Here is a 16,250-nt window from a genome sequence, read left to right as displayed (position 1 = left end):
CTGCATCAGCTACAGAAACTCGTTTATTTAACACTCCCGACAACTTGTAGGTACTATGCCTTATCGATATTACTAAATTAAAACTCCCAGAGCCAGGCAAACAAGCATACATTGTAGCTGAGATAGGAGATACAAACTTGTCATCAGCATAAGGAGATGGAAGCAGAAGTTTTCCGCCCAGAATTCAATTTGAGATGCCACAACAACGACAAACAAATTGAAGCTGCCCCCCCAAAAAGACGAGGGAAATGTCGAACTCAAATCTGGAGGGAAGAATGAACTTCGCGCTTCAGAGATTTGCTGACTTGCTGGGTAAAGTTTTTATGGCACACCCTCCACCCTAGTGCTTCATAAATTACGTTACGTATACGCCACGTTGGCGAAACACATAAAGTATTCGCCTTATGAATATAAAAAGAAGTAAACGCAGTAAATTAGGCGAAAAATTCAATAATTTTGCCAACCAAATGGGGACAGCAAACACGGAGGGGAGTGTAAACGACCCGAGTGTTTGAGGTTTGTGCCCTTGAGTGGCAAACTCAAGAGGGTAAACATTCTGAGGGATGCCGATAGCAGGGAACATTAGGTAAGAAGAAAAACATTTAGAGTGGACTCTAATGGGCATCAAGATTGTTTAATATAAAGAAGTTTAAATATACATTATTTAAAATAAGGTTAAAGATTCATTACATACTTTAAAGTTTACAAATTTACAGCCTTCAAAGCTCCATTTAGCAAACTTCTTTACTATCAATTTCCCTCGGTTAACCGCTTAATCTTTATCACACTGTTCTATAAAATACAAAGCTGAGAAGAAAACTCTCCACTAAGTTGCCACACATTTTGGCCTCCTGCCAGCCTTAATTGGCCTGGCTAGCACGAAAGTGGAAAGCAGGCAACACCCAAAACTAAATTACACAATTAATAAGCGCAGCCAACAAACCAGAACACCAACAAACCAAGGCAAACAACAAGAACAACAGCACGTAATAACCGCAACATTTAAGGCAAAAATCTGCAATTAAGGAGAGGGCCAAAAGAGGCAATGGGTTGGCGGATATGGGTCCAGGGTCCTGAGGAGCGAATGCGTGGGAAAGTAACCATAACCCGCTGCGCCTGGTCAAAAACTCGACTCCTATCCGAAAAGCGACTCAAAAATTAATCAGGCGAACATAATGCAGCAAGCCAGATGAGGCAAAGAAATGCGATAAAAACGAAATGCGAATCTTGAATGTATTTCGCAGGGCATACGTACATATATAGATAATGAAATACGAGGCTTCCGCAAGAGTAAAACCAACCGCAGCCGAACAAACCACTATGCTCCACCATCCCAGAATAAAGTTTCCTTCCATTCGCCCCGAACCCTTCTCCATGGGCCCCATATTTTCGTCCTGGCCCGAGGGCAGACAGGCCAAAATAATGGAGCCAATGGCCATGGAACAGAACAACAGAAACTACAGTGAAAGCACCCAAAAATGGTTAACAAAGCAAAACATAAACAAAATTCCCTGCGAATTCGTAATACCCTGAGGGTATACCAAAGCAATACCGAAGGTCTGTGGTTTTAGCAACGATGCACCAAACTTTTGATTCCCTTTTCAAATTGATAGATCTAACTAGGATTTCTCATGGCGGGAACATACTTATAAAGACATTTCAAAACCTTTTCTATGTTTAAGTATTATAAGTACATAAGTTTAGAAAGTTTTCGTAATAATAGTATTTCTTTTTCTGGGTGTATAATACACTCTTTGATTAAGCTTTACTCTTAAATTTTGTTATAATGTAGTTAATCAATAATTTTTGATCTCATAATAAAGAACATTTTATGTGGGTATATGAGTATAATAAATAATGTCAATTATGCCAAGCATCTTTAGGGTAATGAAAGATGAATAGGTTTGTCAATATTAAAAGGGTTCCTAATATTAACTAAAGATTCCCAAGTTCATGTTCTAAGGACTTATTCCCCTTCTCCAAATAGTTCAAGTACTCCTTGCCGGAAGTGTAGCTGCAAACAAATAAAGTAACCAAGAGACCACGAAGACAAGGACGACAAGGAAAAAGCTCATAACCGAGGTCCTGGTGCTTGGCATTTTTGGGCAGCAGCTGCCAGACAATGCCACGCCCCCGCCTAAGCACATATGTGGGCGGGAGTAGGTGGGGGAGGTGGGTGGTGAAAACTCCCCGAGTGCAATGGCTGCCCCTAGGGTGGAAAAGGGGGCCTGGTCGAGAGGGGAGCACAAGATATGGCCATAGACAAGTGCTCGACTTTCTTATCTGCAGGAGGGAGAGTTTTCCCTTGCCTCGTTTGCTTTTCCCAGCGCATGAAATAGCAAACATTTTCCCCAAGTCATCTCAAAAGTTGAAAATGGCCAAAAAATAAAATAATAAAACGGAAGTCCTTCGTTGCTCAGCCAATACTCATTAGATTTGTGCAAATACTTGGCTGGCACCCCCCTTTTCCCCCACACAATCTACTAATGATGGGGGCCCACCCAATACCCCCCCGTTTCCATTCTCAAAAGTAATTCCACTGCTTACGCAATTTTTCATTTCGCGCTCGCTGCGCAAATAAATCAGAAAATTCCCAATTTTTTTAACGAGCCACCAACATTTTCCCATTGACTTTTGGCTGGCTTTTCCCTCCTTCTTTTTGGGGGGATGTTAGTGCACTGGGCGTGACCTGCAATGTTAAGGCAAATAAATCGTTCAAGTTTTCGGTTTCCATTCCAATTGAATGTAATCAATGCCGAGCACTTCACATCTCAAATATGTTTGCTATTACCCGGTGTATTTTGGGCCAGTCGAGTAGGACTTTGACTGATATAAGTTGCTCTTTTCAGGCCAAAAGTCAGGGGCTAAAGGCCAAGTGGCATTTGCCAAGCTTACAGCAATCATAAAATATTCAACGACAGGCTTAGAATCTAAGTCACACTTTTGAAGAGCTTCGCTATTTTACACCTTTGGATGGCTTCTCTATTGAGATGTGGATAAATCTAGTTCTAAATTGAACTTTAAATTTTAAAGTAGGATTTGGAAAGAACTGTTTTATTTTCAAACAAAATAGGATAGGGGCTTCATTTTCTTGCAGGTTACAACTTGTAACATCTATTTAGGGATTTGTTCTCAATTGTCCTGAAGACAAAACCATTACAATTTTCCTGCTTCCTTCCCACATCTTGGTTCCAATCGAGTTGAAATGCCTGCACAATTCTATGCTCGACATTCTTCTCCCGGCTCAGTGAATAATCCTGTTAACATGGTCTTCATGCCCACCACAGTCTCCCGCATTTGGAATTCAATAATTTCCATTTGTTTGCTACATACTTGCCTGTTTGGCTTGCCCCCTTCTCAATTAGCTACCCTCCGCCCATTGAAACTGCACAAAATGTGCTCACATTTGGCCACAAATTAAACTAAGCCCACTTATGGCAGGAGTCTTGTTTGCTCCTATGCTCCTTGGGCAATGCGAAAGCTGTGGATAATGAAATGGGTTTGGAAGGGGGTTTGTATTGGGGAAATATGGAAGGGTCTATAGAGGTGGAGGTTTATTACCTGATGGGATGGCAGCTAAAGGCGAATGCATTCAAGGAACGGGGCTTTGTATTTGCCACTCGCAATCAATTGCCACAATTTGTGTTGATATACGGGCAGACTGTACATTCTTACTCCTACTTTCACCTGCTATTCCCACCCTTCCTCTCATAAAACATATGACATTTCCCATAAAATGTTTAAAAAATGAAACTTTTAAAACATCCATCCAGATGGGTTTTCATCACAACATATAAAATGCTTTTTCAACCTGTCGTGATTCCTCTCCATCAATAATACTCCCTGTAACTTTTTACTTTGCTGCCCGTCGTTGCATTCATTTAAAACTCAAATCGAATTGCAATTAAAGGCAGCCAACATTCGATGGAAATATTTACAGGGCATCCTTCTGGAGCGGGGCCAAAAGTTCAGCTAACAAAAATAGTTTGAAGGCTGCTCGGAACTGGGAGGAGAAAACTAAAAATATCCGAGGTAGTGCAGCCATGTTCATGTTGCACTTAAATTAATAATGAAGAAGTGGACATTGGACATGTTCTAGGAGGTAAAATCAATTTAAAAACAAGACACACGACAAGGTTGTTAGAAAGTCGAGAGTAACAGTCTTGTGACAACTTTCTTAAGTTAAATTAATGTGAAGCTTACCTGAATTATTCTTAATTAATACTAAAAATCCTTATTATTTCATTTCAATTAAATGGCTAGCACTTGCAAATCTTGAACTCAATGAAATCTCAGCTCTAAGCTGTTGCTGATGAACATTTTCCCTAATTAATTTACCACCCAATGGACCTCTTTCCCCCCGAGATTTTCATTCAAACGTGGCCGCAGTAAATTGCTTTACAAATTGCAACAATTTATGCCTAATTATATTTAAATTTGACAGGGCATTGGCTTGGACTTTGATGCGAAATAGGGCATCATTGACCTTACCCCGTGCCCCCTTCTGACCCCACCGAAAGTCAAGATGTCGACCACGCCCACAGGGGGTTAGGGGTAAATGGGTAGTTGGCGGCAGCAGCTGATAGCTGTAATCCGAGCAGCTTAGACCATCCCAGACCACCTCAGAGAAACCCTACTTCTCATTTTTTCCAGACCCCGACGGAAGGAGAATGGCCCGGCAGTAATTCACACAATAAGCCGCAGACAGGCAGCCGAAAGAAAAATAAAACAAATTTTACGTCGGGAATGGGGGTAACAGCAGGTGAGATACCCATTAAACACCAATAAAATGGGAGAGTGGGTCATATATTAAAATAAATACCCTGTTTTATAACTTTTGTTAGGTACTCTCAACGACTTTGCAATTCAACATAAAGTATTACTAAAGAAAAATCCTGAGATCAATGTTACATAAAAATTCAGAAGAATATATCACATTTTATAATCATGAATTCTTAGTTTTTCAAATTGAAGATATAAGAAAACCTGTGATCGTGATCAAAACTTTATTTTACTAACATTGTTTTCAGATTTTAAAACTACTATCAACCCGAAAATCCTGTGCTACCCTGCAAAGTTCAGGTATAAATACATGATGGAGAAAGCAGAACGAGCCGAAATGAGAAAAGAAAATTTCCTGAAGCTGGCAGCTTGTGGCACGTTTCACCCACACATGCACGAGCTCACGCACACACCTGTGAGTGGCTGAAGGCAGGGGTGGAGGGTGAGAGGGTGAGGGGGGCACCCAGACTTGTGGCATGCCTCAAAGGCAACTGGGGCTCAGACAAAAACGCATAGAAAGACATTTCGGCGTGCCAAAGTCAAAGATGGAAAAAATGATGCAAATTGAAGATGAAAAAGTTCTCTACCCACTGGAACTTTTCGACCTGCCCTCTTTAACACGTAAGCGACAATTACGGTGCTGCCGTTGCAGTTGCAAGATACAGATACATCAGCAACACACGCTGCTGTGGCCAGGAAAATGGAGAGAAAAATCAACCCGTGAGTCATAAATTCGCATCGACGCCTCCACGTTTTTATTTTGCCTGTTATTTTTTTTGCAGACTGAGGGGGGGGGGGGGGGGGGATAAATGCAGCCAGCCAGACGGGGCACAGATAAAGATATAATGTATGCGGCGTGGCTTACACAATGCATCTGAGAGATACAAAACAATTAAAGCCAGCCGGCAATCTCTTTAATTGTGATTTTATGCAAATATTCGCCGATCCCGAGGTTCTTAAGGGCATCCGCCGTCGATTGAATTAAATTTCCAACCCAGGCTTAATTCGCTTTTATGGAATATTTATTCGGTCTGCAGAGAACCTCATTTTCTGACTCATTGTCGAGACTTTGGTTACTGTATATTTTCGTTGCAAATAGTTTTCCCCTGAAATCAGCCACGTATCTGTATCTTTTGCTGACTGGCTGTCTGGCTGGTTCAACCCCTTCAAGAGCTCCACATTTGCCGCATTTGCAATTTAGTTGAAATTGTCTTCAAAGGAACATAACAATAGCAGCTGCGTAACTGCCCCCCAACTTCTAAACTTTTAGCTGCAGTTTGCAGATTGCAGTTTTCAGTTTTCAGTCTGTGATCAAGTTGCAGCACGCTTATCCTTTGACTGACTTTGATTGACAGGAAACTTGGAAAATGGTACAAGCGTTTTCCACTTCACAGTGATTGCAACAAATCACTTTTAATTATATCAATTCCTGGGCGTCACAAAATAACAAATAAACAAGTTGTTTACTGTGTTGGGTAGTAAATAAATAAATTTAAATGTATTCAGAAAATCTTTAAAAAAAGCGGTTACAAAGTTAAACAATTTTTTGTATTGCCTTTAATTTGTACTGAAAACTTTTATATTTCTTGACCATATGCATATTTTCTTTCAATTTCTTTTGGCTTACAAACTTCTTTGTCCAAAGGGGCGAATATTTTTGGCAATTTAATTAAAGTTCTCAGATATTTTTGGTTTCGACTCCGGGGCCATCAGGTTACCCACCTGACCAGAGTTTTGTCCAAAATTGGCCAGTTCCACGCAGCCAGAACTGCAATTACAGCCCGTGACCATGCCACAAGCTAGCCAAATATCTCTAAGCAAAGGCAACTATTTTGGTAGGTATCTCTGTTTCAACCACAGAAAGTACAACTCCTGCCCAACCTCTTGGTATCTTGGCAAAAGTTGCAAGTCGAAAGTTATCCCTACATAAATATATGCATTTGTTTGCAATTTTTGTAAAGCATTTGCTTGGCTCGACATGTGTCCGGCATGCGAAATAATTAAAGAAAATATTCTTTTGTTTTTCTTTCATTGGCTTTGCGACTTAAAGTGGGTGGAAGCGGGCTAGAAAGGAGATCATGAAATGAATTTCCATTCAATTTGTTTAAAGGGGGCCAGGGATATGGACTTCCTTCCTTCCTGGCCATGGCAATAAAACATAACAAGTTGTTACAAGGGTGACACTGATTGAAATTATAAACTGTCACCAGCAGGGACATCCCTCAGATGCGTAGATACAGATACATACGTACAGGCCAGTGGGTGTCGTCCCATGTATATTATTTGAGATTTTTGCATACAAATTATGCCAAAAGTCTGTCTCCTGGCAACTCCAGCAAATGTATTCCAAATATTTGCCGGGTGAAAGTGTTGGCAGAGGATAAAGGGATGGAAAGGGGGCTTATATATAGGACATACCCTGATATTTTTGGGGGGCCATGGACAAAGTTTTAGCCTGCTGCTGTGCGATAGAAAAAATATTGTTGCGCATTAAGTCTGGCTAGCATGGATAGTTGGCAGTTTTAGTCCCAGTTCCAGTGGCAGATGCAGTGCAGTCTCCATATTTTTACCCCTTTCTCCCTTTTCTCCAACAGCATAAACTTTTAATTTGTGCGTAGCTAGCGAAAGTATATGAAAAATGGCACGAAAACAAAAGTTCCATATAAAAGTGGATGCATGCGATGCAGGTCCATGAAGAAAGGAACACAAGGAGATGGGACAGGAGCCAGTAATTGAGGCAAACTGTGAGATACGAGTACATAAGGACTCGGCGAAAGCAGGCCAAACAAATTAAAAAGGCGCGAGCGACGGGGGAATATTGGGGTAGATCAGGATACTGGGATTGAAACATAATTAAGTAAGTGAGTTAAAGGGTTGAGACTTAGTCCGACAAAGTCGAAGCATCTAATATCCTTACAGGGATGAGGAAGAATGCTTGTTAATTTGGTAATAAATAATTCTACAGGAAAGCCTTTGCAGTTTTCTTATTGTATCTGTTAGATTTAAGATGCACATATAGTTGTATCTAAAAGATACTTTTTTAATTATTTGATCAAAGTCACCTCAAGTTTATTACAAGCCTTCTTAAACTCTAGAACACTATTATTCCCTCGAACTTCCCTTATTGATTAGGTATTGATTGGCCGAATAAATAATTCAGCGAACAAATGTCAAACAACTAACACATCCTGTTCCCAAAAAGAAGTCTGAGAAGGGGAAAAGATAGTAACAGAAAGAGGAAATCGGGACAAAGGCGAGTAAACTAAATTTCAATTAGTGAGTACCGCGCATGGAAAAGGCTAAATAGGAGTCTGCAAAGGAGGAAGAGTCGTTGCCAAATAAAACAACTCTTCTTTCTATATTCCACCAAAGTTGGCTTCGGCTTAAAGTTGACAATTAAAAACTTTTTCGGAGCTTTTTGTGCTCTGTCGTTGTTACTTTTGTTGTTGTTCTGCCTTTGCTATCAGTTCATGTTGTTGCCTCATCTTGTCTAAATTAGTTTTTTATACCCTAATTGGGAGTACTATCTTTTGGCAAAAGAGATATACTACAGGATAAACACGATAAAGTACTCTGAAGCTTGAAACTTTAATTTACGATAGAGCAAAAACATAAATATAATACTGGGACCTTTTATAGAATTGAAAATATTCAGTGATACTAACTTAACTTCAACATTTTACAAATTAAACCCAAACTTTTTTACGATAATACATATTATGTTAAGTTTTCCTATCCTTAGGGTGTTTTTTAAGGTTCTTCCAAATAAGATCTCTATAAACTGCAAGCGTATAAACACTTCGACTTGCAAAACTAACTTGTTTTTATCGCTTTTTTGTTAACATAGAGAGAGACAAAGTTTGGCAAAAGCAAAACTGTGCAAATTAGTTTAGTTTACTGGCATTTTGTTGTTTCTCTGAAATGATTTACATTTGCTGGGCATCTAGAATCAAATTGGAGTTGTCTCCGGTTCTCGTTTGCGAAATGAAGAATGCCTCAACAAGTTGTTGGGGTTCTTTTCTCTTGGGGGAGAGGATGGATGGATACTCCGATCGAATTAAAGTATCTTTTCACATACGACACAAAAGCCAGTTTGGCGACGCTGACGGCGACGTTGGCAGAGAAAGCCGCGACATGTGGGCGGTAAATCGCACACAGATACACACGCACACCAATGCAAGTGCTCACCTCGTCCAAAACGCTGCGACTGCGCTGCTTTTGCTTCTGCTGCGGCGGTCCAAAACTGGTTTTTGTACGCTATATATGTATGCTATATAAACATATACATATATATATATAGTATTTTCTGGCTTAGCTTCTCTTCTCGTCGATATGTGCGTGTATATGTATTGGGCTTTGGTATTTCTCCTCTTTTTTTATTTCCAATATATATATATATATATGTATGCTTTTTTTATGGCGTTGCGAAACACTCGAGTAGGCTTTTGCTTTTGCCGACGTATTTGCTGTTTTTGTTGCTTTTGGCCCGTGGGTTCTGTTGGCCCATATGAGACAAGCATTCAATTAAGCCCCACAATTGGCCAGCAAACAAAAGAAATCACACAAATAAACACACTGTTTCACCGTTTCACCCATGCGAGCGCAGATAGAATAACCTGTGCGCTTCACTTGTCGCGCGCGCGCTTTTCCTTAAGATTTTCCCCGAAGAGTGGGCGTTAGAGGGGGCGGGGCGGGGGCAGAGCGTACCGCCAGGCGGCTATCTTACGGATTCGAAGTTCGTGGCTCGCAACGATGCGCACAGACGACCAAGGAGCGACAGATACATCCGCACAGCACAAAGTTTATAAACAAACTGAAAACTGAAGCCGAGCAGCGACGCCGAGCGCCAATGCCAGCGGCGACGCGGCAGAGGGACGGCAGAGGCGCCGGGCAGAGCGGCCCCCCAAATGGCAGCCGGCTCCAAACAGGTTCGAACATGTTCGAAGGGTGGTGGGGCGGATGGGGATGGGGGTGGTACGACCGCCCTGAACTTCAAATAATTGATATTACAATAGCTTGTAATTAAATGGTAAATTATAACACATTTTAAGGGTATATGTGGTTGGTATATCAATTTATGGTGGTCTCTTTTCGTTTTATAGAAATAAAAATATTTAAATTCATATTTCAGTTTGTAGAAGGTGGGACAACAAACATATCTATATACTTAAGGTAGTGACCTCTTAAAATTTATTTATAAATTTACTTTTTTAATTGAACAAAATTCCAGTTAAGTAAAAGAACTAGGTTTTTTAATAGTATATAGTGAAAAAGTTTAATGAAAAGAAATGAAAACACTTTGGTACTAAAAAAGGACTAAATACTTAATACTTGTTATCAGTAGATGTCATGTTATATGTTATATAATTTCTAAAGCTTTTATTATTTATTTTATTTTATTTTTAACCCAACATCCAGAAATCCCTTAACCACCCCTCGTTTTGGCTTTTGGACTGCCAACCTGTTTGAGTTCGATGTGTTGCATTGGAGGTACGGCCCCCTTCCCACCAACTCCCCAGACGACAGACCCATAATGCAAAGTACGAATATAAATAAAAATAATAAAAGAAAGGTAACGAGGGTTTAAGAACGACTGCGATCGAACTTATTTGATTTCACAAAAAAATAACTACTGCTTTAAATAAGGAGAGCTTTCCCTTTTTTCTTATAAGGCAAACGTTCAAGCGTTTTACATTTCATTTTCATTTTTCTTGGCTTTTATGGCTTGATTGTTTGTTGATGTCTTGTCATGGAGCTTTTTTATTTATTTTTTTGTTTTTTTTTGCTGTTGCTGACGCTGCTTCTGTCACCGATTTTGTTTTTGTTTTTTGTTGTTGCTGTCGTCGTTGCTAAGTCAATTTTAAGGTTTATTTGAATTTCATTTTTCTTTGTTTTTCTTTTGCTTATTTTCGCTTTTTTACTTTGTCGTCGGTCGCTGCTGTAGATATTTTTAGTGTTTTATGTAAATTTTCAAGGCGCTATTGGAGCCCTGTTGGCTCCCTCTCTTTCGCTCCTTCCCACCATCTCCCTCGCTCGAATACACACAAACATAGTTGCTAATGAGGTTGGCTTTATGCCCGACCATACTTATTGGTTTTCCAAGTTTTTTGCCCCACATCCTTTCGCCTTCTCTTCATGCCTGTTGCTTGTGTTTGCTGCAAACTAATAACGAATTAATTTTGATTTGAATTATTCATGCTCGGCTTAACACTCACAAATAGGAGTTTTGTTCTCCACCACAAACACACGCATGAGTACTAACAAATAAATTAGCATTTCGTATTGGGATAAAACGATTTAATACGAAATATGCAATTACCGCACTTGGAAATTGCTTTGGATCGAAATTGAATTTAAATAAAATTCCCATATTGGACTGCCCCATTGACCATAATAAATACAGAGGAACTTCTTTAAATAAAATTTCATTATAAAGACCTCTTGAGAATAAGAGTTCAATATCCTTAAGTTCTACACAGAAAGTATTATCACAGATCATTAAGAAACCAGGTCATTTGCAAAGGTAATACCTACTATATAATACCTATTTTAGTTTAGATTATACAAAAACTTAAAGCACATTTTTAACACTAATAATTTTTATAGCTATAGTAAGCCCATTGTTACTATCGATATCTATTGACTCTCTTGGCAGTACGGTGAGTTTCTCAAATATTTCCTTAATTTGTTTCTATATCATTATCCAATATCATTGAAGTCCGCCTGCATTACTACCAGTTAGCAACTTGATATACTGTGGAATCTTTCCCCGATCGGATATCTGACTTAACTGGGATTTAACTAAGTCCGCTTTTCTTTGCTTTCTCGCTTGGTAGCTGCCTTTCGCAGGCAATCAGCAAAGACAACAGGAAGGTGAAAGGGGCAAGGTGAAATGGGGAGAAAGTCTGAGACCCCCTATTCTCCGCTTTCAAACGGCTATCCTTTCAGTACCGTTAATGATGATGCCACACACGTGTTCCTGCCGCTCTGTTTGTGTGCGTGTTTTTCCGTGTGTGTGGAAGATGCAGCTGAGCTCCAGTAGAATGCACTCATGCAGCTTGATTGGCCTCCTCGTTTAACCAGTCAGCCAACCCCTTCTTTTCCTCCTGCTTTTGCCACCCCTTCTTTTCCTCCTGCCCTGCCATCCCTTCTACTCGCCCCCCACAATGACAGTCAAAGCCAAAGAAGGAAAACAGGTGGGGCATAAGATGAGTGAGATTGTGGAAATAACTTCCTGTACTTTATATTTTTACTATTTTTTGCCTTGCTAAATAAATGGGTTAGTATTACCAAGGACACCTGATAAATAGGGAAAGTGCAGGGGGTAGGATTCATGCAAAATTGAAATGGTAGGCATAGCAACTGGGTAACTGAGCAAATTGTCAAGGGAAAATAGGTATAATAAACTGGGGCTAAAATATGATACAGAAGAAGTTTAAAATTCAATTATTTTGGTAATGATATAAGAGTAATGTCAAAAAGGGCTGACAAAATGGTTACAATTTAAACAAATTTTAAGAACAAGTTAGAACATTAAGTTAGGAACCCAAAACACAAACCTACAATCATAGCACCCCCCATAAAACAAACAAAAAAGCCATACTTTGGTCAACCTTTTCCAGCTATCTGCATATGAAATGACTTGATTCGCGTTTGTTGCCCTTAGCAATCCATTTAAATTAGCCGTCATTATTTATGGACCCTGCCCAGTGCCTCCTTTTGGAGCCTCTGTTGTCGCACATTTGTGGGCTAATTAGTTGGGCCGCAGTTCGGAGCCAGGTCTGGAATTATTATAGTGCCGGCTAACTGATAAGGCCCCTGCAATACCCACAAAATGCCATCATCATCATCGATGGCGCCGCAACTGTCAGTGCAGTCCGGGCCATGATTTATGTCTGGATAGGCCGAAAATGGGGGGAATTCAAAATAAACATTCCGGCCCCGAAAACTGAACTGAACCGAAAACCAGACAAAGCCAAACAAAACTATTGCTAATGAGGTCCGCAATGCGCGAGGCAAATAAATTCCGTTGGGAGCTGACCTCTAACCCTCAGCCCCACATTCACGCATTCACCCCTGGCCAAACTTCACCCCCTTTTGCCCAACCAAAAAAAAAACAAAAAGGGTTTCCCCGCTAATGACCAAAAGCGGATTTCGCATTGCAGGCAATTATTATTTCTTGTTCTGCCCTTTTTTTTAAACATAAATTAAACTAAGCCGCTCAAGTGGTGACCCCACAAAGTATCCCCTTACCCAGGAAAAACTCCTCCAAAAGTAAGTAAAAACCGGTGAGGCGTTTCATTTTTTGTACATTTCTTGATTCACGGCTAATGCGAGGATATTAAATTTAATTTTGCGTAATTAATGTCGCCCCAAACTTCCATTCGCAACCCTTGCCAAACTTGACCGAGGACCAAAACATGACCGAAAGAAAATTCATTAATATGATTTAGGCCCACAGGATAAACAACAACAAGAGCAGCTGGGAGGCATAAAACCTTCCAAAATAACAAGGGAAAAAACAAAAATGATTTTGTATTTATGTTTTGGGTCCCTCATCGTGCATGACTGAGCCAAGGAACAAAACCCTTTTGGCCAACTTCTAGCAAAAAAACGTGAGATGAGGAAGAACATCTGACGAGCAGAGCAAAAAAGGAGGCGTTAAAGGTTGAGAGGGATAAATTGAAAGTGAAAAACGGAAAACTGAGAATTTTGACACCTATATTTGGTAGGGTTTGGAAAACTATAGCTCTTCGACTGTGCAACTACGCTTTAAACACATTTATTGCCATTTTAAGACTATTTATTATTAAAAAAAAATGAGAGCCATAATTTAATAACACTTTAATTATCCTTGCTTAATATTTTCCTAAAAACCTTTTCGAGTATGTATTTATAAAATAAATGTATCAAATTTCATTTAATCTCTGGAAACCCGAGGCCAAAACTTGTTTGGCTGCACTAATTAATATTTTGCGTAATTAAAATGCTTGTTTCAAACCGTATTGCTTTCAATCTGTTCAAATATTTAAAATGTACATTTTCGAGTACTGAATTCACACCAATTAATAATATTGGTTAGCTGGATGCATGTTTGCACAATAGGGATTTACAGAAGCCCATCCTGTTTTTTTGTTTTCTAGCTGGCTAAACGGAAACCCGCGGCGAACTCCGTTTTCCAATCATCTGGTTGCTTTTTCCGAAGTTAGGGAAACATATCGAAAAAGGTTTAAATCAGCACGTATCTTGCATCCTATGCTGCGTTTTGCCACGTGGGTGTGCGGATTGGATGTTGTTTTGGTGTTTGGCCATCCATCCGCTGGTCGGCGAATATTGCCTGCTTCGGGAAGACTCAACACCCGATTTTCTCATTTTCCCGACTTGCCTGGGCGGCAGTCTTGTTTATTTGCATGGGCTACGGCGATGGATTTATGGGGGAAGCCATTGAACTTGCTCTTCGCTTTCGCTCACTATATGTACCTTTGAGGGAACCTCCTGGTTCTGGCTATCACTTCTGCCTCCTCGGATGTGTGTGGCTGGCACACAAATATGCCAAAGGCACGCACATAGCCTAAGCCACTCGATGGGGCCAAAATCAACTCACCCCCTTACACGCCCACTCCCACGCCCCCTCACAAGGGGCACAATGCCCCATCTCGCGGCACACCCCTTTCGGCTAGTTCAACCCCTCGGCCTGGCCGATTTTGACATTTGCGTTCTGACGCACCCGGCGTATACGCAATTTCGGACTCTGACTCTTTAAGCCCTGTTTCAGCTCACGCCGTTGACCACGTGACCAGAAAATTGTTATCGCCCCTGTTTCCCCTTTACTTGGCCAAAAGTTTCCAATTCTAAATATAGACACAGAGATGTTGTGTTCGCTGTAAAGTACAACACGTTTCATGACTATCAGCACCTGAAATTTGCTATAAGATTCTTAAAGATTTATTAATAATACTAAATACTAAATCTTTAGTTAAAGATAACTACAATATTGCGAGCTTAAATCTTTTAATATAGATTTTAAAACATTTCCCCTAATAATATATAATATTTAAAAAACGTTTTACAGATTGTATTACTAAATTCTATGTTAAAGATTACTTAAATATCGATTGGTTAAATCTTTCCATCTACCAAAGCTTCAAAAACATAAAATCCCTCATATAAACTGACAAGAAACTTATTTGATGACTCAAGTAGACGGTAAATAAATAGAATTATGCTTCAAGTGATTTTCCTTGGGCTATTGCGAACCACTCTCAACTGTCATCCGATTATGAAACTGACTTTATCTACCAAAAAAAAAAGAACACACTCCTGGATGCGTGCGATTTCTCATATTTCATGGCTTGACCTCTCTTTCTTTAGCCAGTGGTATAAATTGTTTGTTCCTGTTTGAGCTCTGTTTGCTGTTGCTTTTGTATTTATTTTTATGACCCGAAATGTTGGCACGTTCAAGCGGAGCCTTCTAATACTATAACCAATATAAATGTCATTTATGTTTTGGACACTTTTTGGTAGTGCCAGCTGGGCTGGGTTGTTCAGAGGGGTGGACCTAGATGAAGGGCCCTTTGAGTGGAGGAAAAAAATGTAGAAGAGAGTGAAATTCTGCCATGGTCAGCGATACAAAAACCGCAGCGAATCGAGGATTCCGAATGTGAATGGGGATTGGGTATGGGGTTGGGGAAGGTGAACTGGAATCAACAAATACTTGAAACTCACAAACACACAAATGGGATATTCGCAGGATGCACAGAGTGCCGGCTTCATCCGTGAGCATTTGTATCTCCAAATCCAAGTGTACTCGTATCCCTAACTCCATGTGAATAGAAATGTTGTTGTACGGTGTGATAACCATCACATTCCACACACACACATGAAAGAATGATAGCACCACTTAGTGGCACTTTAGGATATGCAAAAGCTGTAAGGACTTCCGCTTACGATTCGCTCAGGATACTCCAACAGAGTTGGTCCAAAGCTGGAGTCGTCCTGGATCTCTGTGGTTATTTTGCCCACTTGCCTTTTGGTCTGGAAAAGTATTCGGATTTGTAACGTAATCTGTACTTTGTGGTGAGCATGTACTTTTATTAGGAATCCTTTTGATTAAGTCCAGAAAATTGCTTAAGTTGGTAAAATTAAATGAATTTTGATATGGATGATATGTTGGAAAACCCTTTTTAGCCATTTTAAAGCTATTTATAATCTTTTATTGATATAAATATCTTATAAATGTTTTTTTATGGAATACATATATTTTACCTAGATTTATTAAATGTCTGCTGACAAATACCATAATGTTGATTAATGTTTATGCATGTTTAAAGACACTAATTATTATGTATCCTCATTTAGATGAGAAATACCTGATATAAAATCAATTTAGCGTTACAATCAATACCCGTTTAACCGTTTAACAAATGTAAACATCGCATCAAAACAGCATAACCTATTCAGGCACAATA

The 16,250-nt window shown here is 39.8% G+C and overlaps 1 protein-coding gene across 2 annotated transcripts in view; it reads right to left on the bottom strand.

The window, feature by feature from the left end:
* The window catches only part of LOC108019478 (trophoblast glycoprotein), a 45,254-nt gene extending 35,653 nt beyond the window's left edge, over positions 1 to 9,601 (bottom strand). For both annotated transcript variants that reach the window (XM_036819580.3, XM_036819581.3), the window contains exon 1: positions 8,971 to 9,601. The gene's annotated coding sequence lies outside the window, so the exon portion shown is untranslated. The remainder of the gene's footprint in view (positions 1 to 8,970) is intronic.
* Between the last annotated feature and the right edge of the window lie 6,649 nt (positions 9,602 to 16,250).

This window comes from Drosophila suzukii, chromosome 3, assembly GCF_043229965.1.
Source record: "Drosophila suzukii chromosome 3, CBGP_Dsuzu_IsoJpt1.0, whole genome shotgun sequence".
Taxonomy (NCBI): Eukaryota; Metazoa; Arthropoda; class Insecta; order Diptera; family Drosophilidae; genus Drosophila; species Drosophila suzukii.
This window is presented reverse-complemented; position numbering and strand designations above follow the sequence as displayed.